The following is a 12,036-nucleotide window of genomic DNA, read 5'->3' as shown; positions in this document are numbered from 1 at the left end:
AAGAGAAAGAATCGGAGGTGGCACACAGCATGTTCGTATAACACAGAGCAAGGGGTTTATTACAAGATGATGCTCAAACAGGATCCAATGGAGAACTGCACAAAAGGCTGCAAAGCGCTCCAATGACGTTTTCACGTAACACATTACATTACCCCAGCCAATGGTGTTACACTGATATGTAACAGAAGTAATATGTGGATCAGGTGGGAAAGTGAGCGTTGATGTAGAAGTTCAGCCATGATGCTACTGAATGATGGAACAGGCTCATGGGATCATATGGCTCTTTCCTACTCCTATTTCTTATGTTCTTGTTATGTAATATACTATAACAATCTTCTGAATAACTTTAGCCTTATATAAAATTTTATATTATACATTTGATAATGTTAATATCCCAGATAGCAAAATTAATTTCTGTCTTCAGAAATCATTTGAAGTATATGGTTAAGCTATTGTTAAGGGAGCTCCACAATAATGCAATTACTGAATACATTTTGGACATACGAAGAAGAAAAATTCTAACTCTTTGATTCATTTCTTTCTTGATCCTGCAAAAGACTTCTGAAAATCAGGAAGTTTTGAGGAGATGATTTTACTTAATTTGTATTTAAGGTTGGCTTTGCGTAATCAGTTTAGCACTGAGATACCTTGCGGTCAGTTTTATTGAGTAGGAAGCTCATTGTGAAGACACACTGGGATTGCCTGATCAAAATCACAATATCAAAACCAAAGCACGTCATTAACCCACAGGTGCACTCATACCTATCGGCTGATTAGTGGAGATAGAAGCAAGAATAATACCAGCCTGATTGCTGAAAAGCAGCTTTCTGCCATATCATGTACAAAAACATACTAATTGAACTTGGTATTCAATGCCCTCTGGGCTTGAACAGTTATCTGATTATGCTCCTCAAATATTAATTTTCTTCTTTTTCCAAATACCGCGCATCATATGATGTCATAATCTAACTTTAATGTTTTACACTTTGTTTTATTTTGTCGCGCATGTTATATTACTCTTTCGGTAATATATCTCGTTACTCTTTGCTTCTTATCCAGAATGGTCTGATGGTGTGATTCTGAAGAAAACACGAGTCTTCAACTTAAAGCAAACTAATTCATTGAGTAACAATTGATTAATATTGAGTTTGCATACTCCACAGAACAATAACTAGTAATCAAGTAATTTATATTAAAGTATTAACCAATTCAAACTACACGTGCTAAACTATGCTGTGATCTATCTAACTTACACTCGACTGTCTAGTCACTCCTGGCTGGAAGAGAGTGAGAGACCAAGATCCTCGAGGTGTTCTTATTTATAGTGGGATCCAGTGGTGTCCTCTAGAGGTTGTGTTACACTGAGATGTAATAATTAACCCTTTAGTTATCTACATATATACATATCATTGCAGAGCAAACTTAAGGAAGTAAGGTGGCATGGTGGCTGCCTCACAGCTCCAGGAACCCATTTTCGATTCTGACCTCAGGTGACTGTCTGTGTGGAGATTGTACATTCTTCTTGTGCCTACGTGGGTTTCCTCCAGACGCTCCAATTTACTTCCACAGTCCAAAGATGTGCATGTTAGGTGGATTGATAAATTGCCCATTAGGATGGAGTTGCAGGGATAGGGCAGGGGTTTGGCCTTTCAAAGGGTCGGTGCAGACTCAATGGGTCGAATGGCCTCCTTCTGAACTGGAGGGATTCTATGATTCTCTGATAATGATTTGAATGATTTGTGTGAATTAATTTCAGTACATTTGGAGATATCTTTAAGTCAAGCCCTTCTTTCCTCTCGTTTTCAGATATTATTTGCTTTGACTTTCATGCCTCTCTCTGAAAGTGCACACTATGCTGGATCAATGTTCTACAATATATTTTGTATGGGCTCAGAAAATGGGCATTGGGCAAACAATTCAACTTTAAGAGGGAAAACCTAGTTGACCTTAAACCTGTCTTGCATTTATATAGCACTTAGCAGCACGGTAGCACAGTGGTTAGCACTGTTGCTTCACAACGCATTGGATCCAGGTACAATTCCCTGCTTGGGTCATTAGCTGTGCCGAGTCTGCACGTTCTCCCTGTGTCTGCATGGGTTTCCTCCTAGAGCTCGCCAAGTCCCGAAAGACGTGCTTGTTATGTGAATTGGCCATTCTGAATTCTCCCTCACTGTACCCGAACAGGCGCCGGAGTGTGACGACTAGGGGATTTTCACAGTTACTTCATTGCAGGGTAATGTAAGCCTATTTGTGACACTAATAAAGTTGATTATTATTTTTTCGCAACCTTGGGACACCTCATAGCTTTTTATAGCCATGGCAGTACATTTAAAATGTAGCGACAATAGTGACATTTCCACAGATTCACACTTTCAGTAGAGCTCATTAGATTCTGACCAGCTTGATTCTCTGCTGGTGCCTGTGCTGGATGTTTTAGACACTGCTGCAGTGTGTGATGCAGTAATCTCTGTGCAGGATTTATACTGTGCATGAAAAAGGGTATGGTGCCACTCACACGATACCACAAAAAATTTATGTCACTGGCAAGAATGGTACTGGGTTACAATCTACAGAAAGCAAATGAGATGGGTAATGTCACTTTTTTTGAATTTTTTATCATGCTAAGCTTCAGATTAAGTAGAGTGATTGAACGTCAATACACTTCCAGGATTCACCAGGCAGTGTCCCTAATTCAGATCGCATTACGTCTGAGTTTAACACAGTGTTAATACTCTCATCTCTGAAATAGCAGAACGTAGGTTCAAGCACCATGTCAGGACTTGAGCACATTATTTCGACTCAGTGTAGCACCGAGGGTATGCTCCAGTACTAAGGGTGCTTTCTTTTGAGTAAACTGAAGCTCTGTCTGCCTGTTCAGCTGGACATAAAGACTGCACAATTGTATTACTGCTGGTGCCAGCGCGACAGAAGCCCCGAAGACTTAAAATGGTGCCATGCATGCTTCAAGTAACTTCTGGCATGGCCAACATGGCACACATGCTGAGAAACGTATCAGCCAAGATATGCCAAGCCAAAGCCAGAAGCATCAGAAGATGTTCTATCATGTAGTCAGAAAAACTGTTCTGGATAAATAGTTGCTCCTTTCACTGACACAATCTGTTCCTATTCGGCACTACCTCAGCACTGAGGATTGGGGAATGCTTCTTTCCACACTAAAATTAGTTCTTAATTGATTGAGGAGTCCAATGCGCAACCTACAGTCTCTGACACAAGTGTGGTAAATGATAGTTGGAGGAGCGGTTGTGTGGGGTGCCCGGATTGCGAAGTACTCCTTTCGCTGTTGATGCTTGGCTTCACCAGGGGCGCGATACTCTGGCCGCATTGCGGTTGGGCGAGAGCACAACACGGCTGGAGAATCTCGGGAGAGCCCTTTTGCAGGCCTTCCAGCAGCCTCTGTGCCTCATGGGATTCAAGTCCACCGAGGTGTGGGATTTGGAACTCCACGGGAGGGCCAGTTCAGGTGGCCCCCTGGCCCTCCTGCTGGAACATGGGCACCTTGGCACTGCCACCCTGACTCTGCCAAGGTGCCTGGGTGGCACTGCCAAGCTGGTTGGAGGACCGCAGGGTGCCAAGGTGCCAGGGTGGCACTGCTAAGGGTCAGGGCCCGAGGGTGGCCATGCCCATGAAAGGAGGGTGGAAGGATTTTAGAAGGATGGGGGTGAGCACAGCAGGTAAGTAGGGCGGGCTTCTGGGAGGTTGGGGGGGGGGTGATGGTGGGGGTCCTGGAAGGGAGGGGGTACTGTAAGGGGGCTTGATGGGTCCTCAGTTAGGGGGTGTGGGGTAATGCCCATTTGTGTGGGGAGTGAATTGCACATAGGTGGGCGATGTGGGGGATCCACAAACGCACATAGGGATTAGGCACTCTTTCAAAATGGTGGCCTGATCTCTGAGTTCAGCTCCCCAGTGCTAAAAGAAATTCTGGGCACTACCTCACTAATGGGATCTACACTGTTCACAATGCCTCGCAAGATTCAACGCAATCTTGTGAGACTTTGCAAGGGGAATCCCGCATACAATGGGCGGGCTTACTTTTTTTGCAGATCTGCATATTAGAGCGAGGCAGGATGCCTTACTCTAATGAGAAGATTGCCGAGGTACCTGAGGCTTTGGGATTCAATCCCACGGGGACCTCGGGTGAGTGCTGTTTGGTACTGGTCCCCACAAATAGGGACCAGATGGACTGGCACTTTTAGGGGCATTCCAGGGGATTGGAGCCCCTCCCCCCCCCCCCCCCCCCGCTGCATGCCCTTTGGGCAGGGTGGTGCCCTGGCACTGCTGGTACCACTTGGGTACCTTGGCAGTGCCACCTGGGTGCCAGCCTGGCACTGTCAAGGTGCCAGGTTGACAATTTTGTGCAGGCGTTCTCAGGCTGTGGGTGTTGTGGGCTGGGGGGGACCATCACATGTTGCATTCAGACTGGGGCCTCAGAGCTTGTGGACTCTTTTCGGGGCCTCAGAGATTGGGATGCTATTTAAAATGGTGTCCCAATCTGTCGCTACAATGGGGAATTCCAGCGCGTGGAACTCCCTGATGTAAAAAATGTGGCGATGTGCGGCCTCAGCTGCGGGTTCCCTGTTTAGGCCCCTTATTTAAAGCGAGTCACGTTGAATATCCATATGTTCCTTGGCATTGTAAGAAGTCTTACAACACCAGGTTAAAGTCCAACAGGTTTGTTTCAAACACTAGCTTTCGGAGCACTGCACCTTCCACTGCTCCGAATGCTAGTGTTTGAAACAAACCTGTTGGACTTTAACCTGGTGTTGTAGGACTTCTTACTCTGCTCACCCCAGTCCAAAGCCGGCATCTCCACATCATTTGTCGGCATTGCGAGTGCGGGGAAATACATGGCTAAACGCGCTCGCTCGGGGACTTTGTTCCCTTTTGGGAAGACTGCTCTCTAAGTGTGAGCTAAACTGGTGAGATACGCCCCAGGGCCCAAAAAGGTGACTCAGGGCGTGATTCTCCGGCTTTGTTGCACTCTTGCTTGAGCGAAACAAGGCCAGTGAATAACTGGAGAGACCGAAAACGAGAACCATGCCAGGCACGAAACAGTTTTCCATACAACCATCCCACTCCTTGGGCAAAATCGAGACTTCACCCTAGTCTGGCGAGAAACTAATTCTCACAATTTAAGTCCTATTTCCATACAATTAACGGGGGCCCCCCCATATCCAATGGTCTGCCGTGATGCATTGGCCTAGCCAACAAGTGGTCACGATGGCTCCCGATTAGTACTCCTTTTTAAAAACGTGAATCTGGCAGAAGGGCTTCTGTGAGTAGCCACCTTTGCTCACAGGCAAAGAACCCGGGGTGCTAGGCGTGCCATCCCAGAGCTTGGAGGGGGTGGGGGACCCTCAGCTGGTGGTGGAGAATCATCCGCAGGGCTGTACCGCCATGGGATGGTGAGGGGAGGTGCTGGGGTGGCAACCGGGGGCAAGCACGCGCAGCACCACCATTCCCATCCCTGCCCCACTGACTACCCATAACCCTCACCGACTGGCCATGCAGCTCATGGCTATTGCCAATCGGGAATTGGCAATCGTGGTTGAGTGAGCACTTCACACAACCAAGTGGATTCCTGTTGGTGGGTGGATCATGTAGAATGTGAGAGTCATTGTGCAGCATCCCAATCACACCTTGATGCATGGACACTGTGCTTGAATACTGTGGGATGCAACACCACATATGTAGCACACAACATCCAAACACTCAGGGGATAGGACACAGCTTTGGGGACATATCCATGATTGGAGGATGGGTGAGTGCCACAGGGCGAGGGGGGATGCCTGGAGGAATGTGCCAAGGGTTCGGAGGTCGGTGCACATTCCGGAAGAAAGTGACAGAGGCATAATATTATTTGTGCAAAGGGTGTTTATTGTGTGTAACAATTCCCCACTCTCCCGGTAGTGCTGCCCCTGCCCCACCCCCTCGCACTCTACTTATCCCCCCACCTCTTTCCCCCCTCCCCGGTGCCTTAATGATTCACAATGTGCTTTACCTCCCGACCTCTACCGCTATGTCTAGGTGTGTCCCCAGGATGCATCAAAAATGGTGGCAGCCAGCTGCTTACCAGGTCCAGTGGCCTTTGGTGCCCTGGCTGGCATCCTCTGGGGGCTCTGGGGGCAGAGGACCCAGGTCACTTGTCAGCGGCACATGTACAATTGTGCTGCCCTTTTCCGGGTGCTGGTACAGCTCTGGTACAGTACCGGCACAGCTCTTACCATTGTCACAAATGACACTCTATGATAAGGCATTCTACCTCATTCTTCCTGTCTGTCTGAGACCTTTGACATGGTTGCCTGTTCCATTCCCCTCCAATACCTCTCCTCTGTAATCTAGATGGGTCGAACCTCATTCATTTGGTTCCATTCTTATCTATCTAATCACAGCTAGTGAATCATCTATTATGACTTCTCTTCCCACTCCAGTTTCCACATACCTCCAACGTCTCCCAAAGGTCTCCTATTTCCTTCTATCATCTGAAAACGCAACTTTATGTTCCACATGTCGCCAACATACAACTCAACCTCACCACCACCTCTCGTCCATTGCACTGTCTCAGACTCCTCTTCCAATTTTCAATACTAGATGAGCAAAAGATTCATCAAACTAAATTTTAGGAAGACTGGAACCAATGTCTTCATTCCTTGCCACAAACTCCATTCCCTAATCACTGACGCCATCCCTCTTTTTGTCAACTTACTGGGATTAAATCAGCCTGTTTACAACCTTGGTGTCGTATTTGCCCACACAAAGAGCTTCCAGTCTCATGTTCCCAGCATCATAAAGACTGCCTGTTTCTATCTCCATAACATTGCCCACCTCCACATCTGCCTCAGCTCTTAGCTGCTGCTGAAATTCCCATCCAAGCCTTTGCTGCCACTAGATGTGGGCCTCACGGTAGCAAGTGGGCCTCACGGTAGCATGGTGGTTAGCATCAATGCTTCACAGCTCCAGTGTCCCAGGTTCGATTCCCGGCTGGGTCACTGTCTGTGTGGAGTCTGCACGTCCTCCCCGTGTGTGCGTGGGTTTCCTCCGGGTGCTCCGGTTTCCTCCCACAGTCCAAAGATGTGTGGGTTAGGTGGATTGGCCATGCTAAATTGCCCACAGTGTAAGGTTAATGGGGGGATTGTTGGGTTACAGGTATACGGGTTACGTGGGTTTAAGTAGGGTGATCATTGCTCGGCACAACATCGAGGGCTGAAGGGCCTGTTCTGTGCTGTACTGTTCTATGTTCTGTTCCAATGTATTCCCTGGCCATCAACCCTCATCGAATTTCCATAAATTTTAGTTCTGCTGCCTATGTCCGTACATACGCCAGGTCCCATTCACACATCACCCCATGTTCTTTCTGGCCAACATGGACTCCACATTAAGCAATGCCTCAATTTTAAAATGATCAACTTCACTTTCAAAACCCTCCATGTTTTCACTGCCATATCCCCTCTCTATCTTCTGTCACCTCCTTCAACTCTGTGGCCTTGCAAGATATCTGTGTTTCTGTAATCCGGGCTTCTTGAGCATTCCCAATTTTAATTCCTCCACCATTGGCAGGCAGCTATTAATTTGAGCCTCCCTGAACCATTCGGCCTCTTTGTCTCTGATTCGGCCTTGAAGATGTTTCTTAAAACCTATTTTTTTAATCAAAATCAACTGCCCTGGGATTTCTTTATGTGGCTCAGTGTCAAGCTTTGCTTTATAATACACCAGTGAAGCAGTTTGGATTACATTACTACATTAAAGATACATGTAACAGCAAGTTGATGTTTTGTTGGACATGTTGAGCTCTTTTTCAATCCCTTGCCAATCCTTAGGTGACTAGATGGCCGGGATTCTCCTAAACGGTGGCTAAGTGTTGATGCCGGTGTAAACACCGGAGCGTTTCACGCCGGCGTCAACGGGCCCCTTCGCCCAACGATGCACTTACCTGAAGGGGGCCAGCAGGGCACCGGAGAGTTCCACGCAGCTCCAGCTGCTGATACGGGGCCCTGCACTGCGGTGGCGCCCCGCGCTACATGGCGGACCCACACAGTCGGCCCGCACAAAATACCCCCCCCCCCCCCAAAATCGCACTCGCCGGCCGATTGGTGGCCCCCAATTGGAACCCTCGCTGTCCTGGAGGACTCTCCCCCCCCCCCCCCCCCCCCCCCCCGGTGACAGATCCCCTTGCTCCTCCACGAGTGCAGCCGCAGCAGTCGCCACTCCGAGTGCCCGCTGGGTGGAACCATGTTAGAACCACACCGGCGGCAACTTGGCCAGCTGTCGGGTGCAGAATCGCTGCGGGGGCCTCTTTCAACAGCCCCCGACTGGCGCCACCTCGACTGCGCACGCGCGACTGGCGGCAATTCTCCGGACCGTGGAGAATTGCGGGATGGCGCCGGACCCGATCGCAGGTCTGACGCCCCATTCTCCGCCCCTGCGCCGAGCGCGATTTCGACGTGGAGGCTCGGAGAATATCAACCCGTATTTAAAATGAATTCACGGCAGCAGCAGATTAATGGTTTTCCAAAGAACTTCCAACATTTGGACAATATTTGAAATTAAAACAATAAATGTGGCAATACAGACGAATACGAATCATAAAATAGGCCATTATAAATTATTATAGCGGCTTTCGTCAATCAAGCACACAGTTTCCCAGTCTTGGATGATCCTCTTGATTAAAAGAGAAGTCCCTGGAATCAGACAGCGCCCTGTTACCATGGCAACTTTCTTTTTTCAAATATTTGGATAATCTAAATTATATTTCCAAAGGGTAATGAATTCACATAATTTCCTCATACAATATATATTATGTATATTTACTTTTGGACAACCTCTGAAGACATGGTGACAATTGAAATAAGCAAAATACTGCGGATTCAGGAACCTGAAACAAATGCAGAGGGAGCTGGAAAAACCGAGCATATCTGCCAGCATCTATCAGGAGAGAAACAGAGTTAATGCTTTGAGTAATGGACCCTTTGTCGGAATAGTTATGGCAACTGAACACAGTTATCTTTGTATTATGAGTGCGTTCATTGTATAGGGACAAATTAAACTCAATTTAGCAGGCGAAAAACGTAATGGAAGTGAACAAGCAAATGAACGAGGCAGCTTGTAAATTCAGCATTCAAACTGGTCCCGTGGATTTCCGACCTGGTAAGTTAAGTTAAAATTGCCCCCAAATGTCAGGACTTTGAGCGAATACTTTTCACTCCCAGAGCAAAAATTTTGAAAATTAAGAAATTGTCTTTCCAGGTACTATTTTAGATAGGCATTCAAAAAATGGAGTCAGATTGTACTATAAGCCTTCACAATTCACGAGACCAATACGATTAAGGGATTAAACCTAATTAAAAAGTTCAATTCTGTTCTTGCTGTAAATATGAAAATGCATAATTTCCAGCATGGACATATTTGTCGAATCTAATATAGGAGAGCTGTTTTAAACTCTCGGTTAATGGTTCAACACTTTCACTAAAATAACAGTGGAAGAAATTTGAAACAATCACCATGTTGATTGATTGGAGTTTGCAGAACAAACGTTCTACTGTAACCTTCAGCCAAGTGCAAAAATGCAAAATATGCAATTCATATTGCTTTTTATTCTTTATTCTTTTTCTGATGCGTTGAGATAAATGACCAGTTAATCTGATTTTTCGTAATTTGCACTTAGAGAGGAATGTTGGTCATGGCATTGAGAAAATTCCCTGCCTTCTTTTGACGGGGATCTTTCGTGAGACAGGCGGATGGCACCTCGGATAACTCATCACTCCTTCACTGCTACCCTGAACTGTCAGCCTGGACCATGCATCCTGGGGGATTGATTCCAGTTTCCCTGCTTTCTGGATGAAAAATAGCAGAAAAATGTGAACAATGTTACAGGGCTGCACCTCAAGGGGACCATGAAAATCCCCCAACGCTACATTCGGCTCAGGTGATTTAAGAGAACTCCGAGGCCCATGGTATGTGGGGGCCCCCTAACACCTGAATTAGGTGCTCTCAAGGATTATGGGTCCACTGTGCAGAGAACGTTTCCCTGCTCCATATAGGTTTCCATGCATGAATGTGGCCTCAGAATCAAACACTACCAATAAGAAATATACATTTATTTTAAGGTTGATATGGCACGACAAGAAATATGATTGTTGTTTTGACTCCAAAGCAATTCTGCAATGGGGGACTGGCCCTGTAGCCTTTGATTTACCTGAGACCATCCCTGCACCGTTGCATTTAACTGAGGGCCCATGGTGTAAAGGCAGATGGTCCAAAATTGGTTATGGAAGTCACGTGAGCTGCCTGTTGGTGGCGTGACAAGCAGGAAGCTTGAACAAAGTACTAACCAAAGTCTGAGATTCAATTTCATGTGGGTCTCACGCCTCCCACTAAATATTAATTCCAGGGGCGGGATTCTCTGAAAATGGGGATATGTCCCCACGCCAGCAAGAAAATAGACACGAATCTCCAGGAAAGTCCAGAGTGGTTCTCTGTTTTGAAGGGGGGGTTGCAGGGCCCCAGAGTAGTCCACGCAGCTCCGGCTGCCGATATGGGGCCCAGCACTTCGGGCCGCTGGTCCACGCATGCGCGCGGCAGCAATGCGCAACATGGTGGACCCACATAGTAAACCAGCCCCAACAATATAGGTCCCCCCAGATCACGCACGCACGCCGATCGGTGGCCCCCTATCAGAACCCTGGTATTGCCGCGATGCCCTCTTTCAATTGCCACCGACCGGCGCCCCGTCGACCGTGCGTGCGCGACTGCCAGCGATTCTCCGGTCAGCAGAGAATCGCAGGAAGTTGTCAGTCCCGACCGTGGGTCCGATACCCCATTCTTCACCGTACCCCATGTGCAGGATTCTCTGTTGGCTGCCACTGGAATCGAGACACGCAATTGGGTGGAGAATCGGTTCTGACGGCAAAATCGTGGTGGGCGCTGATTTCACGTCAAATCGCAAATCTTCATCACCTCGCCAGCGGCGCCAATGCGTTCCAGGGCATACGTACAGTAAACACCGTTTGCATATTATTAGCGGGCCTGCCCAGTATTCTCCAGGACCTCCGCGATTCTCTACCTCCAATGGGCTGAATTCCCGATGTCGAGGTTCACTTGTGCTTTTAAAAATTGTGAAACCAGCGTAATGGCTGATGAGATAGAGAGAGAGAAGGTAGGAGACCGAGAGGCACGACCATGGGCTGCTGAGCCGGACACTGGCCGGGTTGGCTGGGGTGGGGCCTGTAAGGGCCGGAGGGTGGGAAGTGATGGGGGAATGGGCCGTGTGGCTGGGGTGAACCAGGCATGGACTTCCATTGCTGCAGCCTGCAAGACAGCCATCTTGCTGTGCACGCCACTGACCACCCAAGGATCAGAGTGTACTTTGGTTCTGCAGAGTGACACCGGCCCTATGGATGCCCCCACCCAACCCCTGCCTGCATCTCAGCCCCCACCCTCCACACCACACACCACCCTCCACCATACCAAATGCCACCTGCCAATGGGGCATCATGCGGCCCACCCAAGGGCAACGTCCACAGTAGCCCCGATGGGGGCACCGGACTGATGCTGCGAAGTGTATCACTGGCAAGGGCATGCCAGCCGACGGTACCCCTGGCTGCATGGACGGGTACTTGGGCCACAGTCCCCACAGTGCCAGGGGTGCGGGTATGGGTGGGGGCCATGCAGTGCCAACTGCGGCACTGTATAGCCCAGTGGACCTGGTTGGGCACAGGGGTACGCACCATGCTAACATGCAACACTCTGCAGACAAAGAATATTAGAATTCAATCAGCAATGGTGGCCTTCCTGCCAGTCATTACAGCCCTGGGGGGTGCCCTGCGGCTCTATGAGCTGGAACTGCTCAAGGAGGAGGAATCTGCAGCAGTGGAGCTTGCAGCAGTGGAGCCTGCATCAGTGGAGCATGCAGCAGTGGAACGTGCAGCAGCAGAGCATGCAGCAGCTCAGCCTGCCCCAGAGGAACAGTAGTGTGGTGATCCAACCACTGTATATATGTGTGCTTGCGGTAGGGGGATGTAT

The sequence above is a fragment of the Scyliorhinus canicula genome, chromosome 5 (assembly GCF_902713615.1).
Source record: "Scyliorhinus canicula chromosome 5, sScyCan1.1, whole genome shotgun sequence".
NCBI lineage: Eukaryota > Metazoa > Chordata > Chondrichthyes > Carcharhiniformes > Scyliorhinidae > Scyliorhinus > Scyliorhinus canicula.
This window is presented reverse-complemented; position numbering follows the sequence as displayed.